Source organism: Lithobates pipiens, unplaced genomic scaffold (genome assembly GCF_037356315.1).
Source record: "Lithobates pipiens isolate NorthernLeopardFrog02 unplaced genomic scaffold, aLitPip1_a1.2 Scaffold_10, whole genome shotgun sequence".
Taxonomy (NCBI): Eukaryota; Metazoa; Chordata; class Amphibia; order Anura; family Ranidae; genus Lithobates; species Lithobates pipiens.
This window is the reverse complement of record NW_027507686.1, coordinates 60,758,509-60,762,300: the sequence shown is the minus strand read 5'-3', so window position 1 is coordinate 60,762,300 and position 3,792 is coordinate 60,758,509. Positions and strand designations below refer to the sequence as shown.

The 3,792-nt window shown below is 42.2% G+C and overlaps 1 pseudogene; it reads right to left on the bottom strand.

Moving 5' to 3' along the window:
- Window positions 1-215: 215 nt before the first annotated feature.
- On the bottom strand, window positions 216-3,297 carry LOC143925383 (inner centromere protein A-like; annotated as a pseudogene).
- Window positions 3,298-3,792: the final 495 nt, after the last annotated feature.

The following is a 3,792-nucleotide window of genomic DNA, read 5'->3' as shown; positions in this document are numbered from 1 at the left end:
ACATGGAACGCCGACAGAGGCATGGTGACCCGGTTCGCCTCCATTCAGCTCAGTGATCTTTGATAACTAGGAAAGCAGCAAGCCACACCTCATGTGTGGATGGAGGAATCTTACTTATTTCAATAAGCTCGCTGGCTGATTGAAATATATAAAATAAGAAAACTTTACACAACTAAGAAAACTGTCAACTATTCAAACTAATCTCACAATCATTCTCACCTAACTTGAACAGTGACCTCTTCATCCACTATTTCAACTGAGCTCTGGTCTGCAAAAATGGTAACACATTAAAGCAAAATTAAAATGGAACTATAATCAAAAAAATTAAGCCTTGATGACTTCAGGCTGGTCCCTTTTGCATGCGTAGCTATATAAAAGCAAACATTAAAAATAAGTGTCTATACTGGTTAAAATGCAGTACTCACGGTCTCACCCTGCTCTGCACATGCTCAGTTGCTCTCCATTTTTAGGCACTACAAGTTTGTAAAGGCCGATCTGACAGACTTAAAGCTTAAACCCTCTTATCCTTTACAGCCAAGGAGGCTGCTTCTATTTGATCAGCAACTGCCATTGTGCTGCACATGTGATCAGCTATGACACCAGCCATTTGATGATTTGACAGTTTGGTTGAAGGCGCAGGCAAATGTGATAGCAATCCCGGCATTCCAGGAACGTAAACTTTTTTTTTTAAACCATTAAATTGAAAGATTAATTATGCTCTATTATTTACTGTTTTTCAGGCGCTCTGGGCTTCAGCAAAATGGCAACCTATGGCAAAACGAATCAACGCTGGAGGCAATTTACAGCACACACCAATTTTGGTGGCATAATTAATAATGCAGAAAGTATGTTCCTGGCTAAACAACATCCCCCCCATCAAGTGGTTATGGGTAAAGTTCCACTTTAAAGTGGTTTTAAACTGACGCCCATGCATTATCTGCTAGGCCTCCCTTTCTCTGGTATTTCTAAGGCTTTGCGCAGATTGTTGTCCTTCGTCTTATTGGCTGCTAAAATGGTCATTACCCAGGTTATGGTTGTCCACCTCTCCACCAACACTTCCGCAATTGATCACCACTGTAGCTGACATACGTAGAATGGAACACTTGATGGCCGTAGTGGAGGGTAAGGTGCAGAAATTTTCTAAAATATGGTCAACATGGGATGAGTCTACATATGGCTCTGATGGGATTGATCCTACTTAGTTAAACCTGGATACGTACATATTCCCAAGAGAAGGTCTGAAATTTATTTTTCCTTTTGTGTAAAGCTTTCTTTGAGGTTAAATGGTATGTTTACAGTTTTTGTCTATAACCCCCTTAAGGATACGGTAGAGGGTCGCTTCAATTTCTATTTTTTAGGATTGCGACCATCTCTCCCCCACTCAAATTAATACTCTAATCACATCGCTATACCTCTATGTGTTCAGATTTTGTATACCCAGTAATCAAAGTATACCTGGACTCTTGATATGTTAATGTTAATATTTCATGTATATTTCCTTCTGTATGATGTTGAAAATTTAAAATAAACAATTACAAAAAAAAGTGGTTTTAAAGGCTCAAGGTTTTTAACCTCCATGCATGAAGAGGAAACAAACCCTGTGCGTGTGTGCGTGCACAGGCCCACCCCCAAATACTCACCCAAGCTCCCTCTCAATCCAGCAATGTGCTTGAGAGCTGAGCTTCTCCCGGGTCTCTCAGTGGTTGAGACAGCAGTGGGAGCCATTGGCTCCTGCTACTGTCAATCATAGCCAGCAAGGCAATGAGGAAAGAGTGGGGGGCAGGGCTGATCAGTGGCTCTGTGCGTGTCGTGGATGCATAGAGCAGGGCTTGGGAGCTAGGACGTACCAGTGCCTCCAGAACAAGCAGCTTGCTATTGGAAGCAATAAATAATGGGGAGAAGCAAGGGGGGTTTAAAAAGAGAGATCAGGGCAAAACTGTTGTTTTCAGCAGCAGTCCCAAGATTAGGTGGGGTGCTTGTAGGTATTCCAAACAGCAAACAAACAAAAAAATGTATATATTATATATATATATATATATATATATATATATATATAGCTTATTATATTATAATCTATATAACATAATAAGCTACTTCATATTCTCTTAGGACACAACACAGTGCCTCTACAACATTTCACGTCTTTTCATATAGCAATTGAGACTGGTAACGATGAGGTGAGATCAGACCTCACCCCTACAGTTCTGTTAAAACGTGCACAGTGGTTGTAGGGTGGAGGAAAAAGTTTGGAGTCAGAGTTGGAGCCACAGCTTCAGCAATAATGTACCAGGTTTACAAAACAAGGAACACGCTACATGTAAATTCAGAAAACCTGTGGTGATTTCTGTATGTAATAAAGATTTGGAGTCCTTCCTGCTCCAATCACTTTTGTCAAGAGCAAAGTGAGCACAACAAGATGATGCTGATGCCAGCCCAATCTTGGGTGCATTATAAATTATCAATACAACATGGAAAGATAAGTGGGGCTTCATTACCTCGCTATGGGGGGGGGGGGGGGGGGGCAAAGAGGAGTACTTACAACTCTTGTAGCTAGAAGCAGAATTCTCTGTAGCTCTCTTCTTTGTCATTGAGCGATGAATGGATTGCAGAACAGCTTTGAGTCATGCATTCACGCTTCTTGGCTAGGGGGAACTGGTTAGCTAAGGAAGGACGAAAGCTGACTGACTTGCGACCCACAATGCTTGTGACGCACTGAGCGCCCGTCTGACTTAGAGAATGTAGGTGTTGTGCTGCGACTTGATAATTCTAATGACAGCGTTTTAGCGGCTTCTTCAACACGCTGGGGCATTTCACTTGTCAAATCTATAATTTCTTTATAAGCAAACTTAGGCGTGGAGCTGTCTGCAATCTTTAACTAAGCTGTGTGTGGCCATATTTTTCAGGGGTGAAAGGATCGAGGGGTTGTGTGATGGTCACTGAAGGTGGAGACTCTGGCTCAGTTGGGACAATAGTTTCTGGATTCTCTTTTTTCATGGAGCCCAGTGCAATCATCTCTTCACAGTGCTGTTCTGCACTATGGCATTCCTCAGCACGGATCTTCACCTGCAAGATGCCATCACTGGATGCATTAGCAAGATCTTACAGTGGTTTCTCAAATACTGGCATGCATGCTGTGCTGGCTTGTTTCCATGCCCGGGTCATTCTCTTGGGCTGGTCAGCATCTTCCTGAATAGATTCATTAAGTGGTTTATTAATTTGTTTGGTGGAGAGCCTGCGCATAGATGAGCTCCAGCTGGCACTGCCTAGTCGCCTGGATATCCTGCAAAAAACAACCATTGCTTTGAGCTGTGCATGCGATACAAATATTCAATTATAATAAAACGTTTTAGCATATGTGCGATTTCTTTAAAAAAAAGAATAAAAAATAAATAAATGCAATAAGCACATCTTCATCTACGGGAGATGGTTCCTCAGTGCTTTGTCCTACCAATGCTCATCCCAGGTCAGCAAGCACTTTTACCATTATGTCAAAATAAATTAAGACATTACGCCATCCATCATTTGCACAGAAAGACTTTGGAAAACCAGCAGTGGAGGCTTTTTCTTCCTGAACTAAAAGCCAAAGCCCTGCATTAAAGTGATTCTAAAAAGGTTGCTATAAAAAAAAAAGAAAAGCAGGGAGCAGATATCTGTCAAATTCAGGAATTTGCTCCCACTTCCGGGCATAGATCGCTGCACTTTCTGCTGCAAACTACGCTATGTCCTCCACTCCTCCGCCCCCCCCCCCCCATTGTCTTCTGGGAGACACAGGTCCCAGAAGACAGCAGGGAC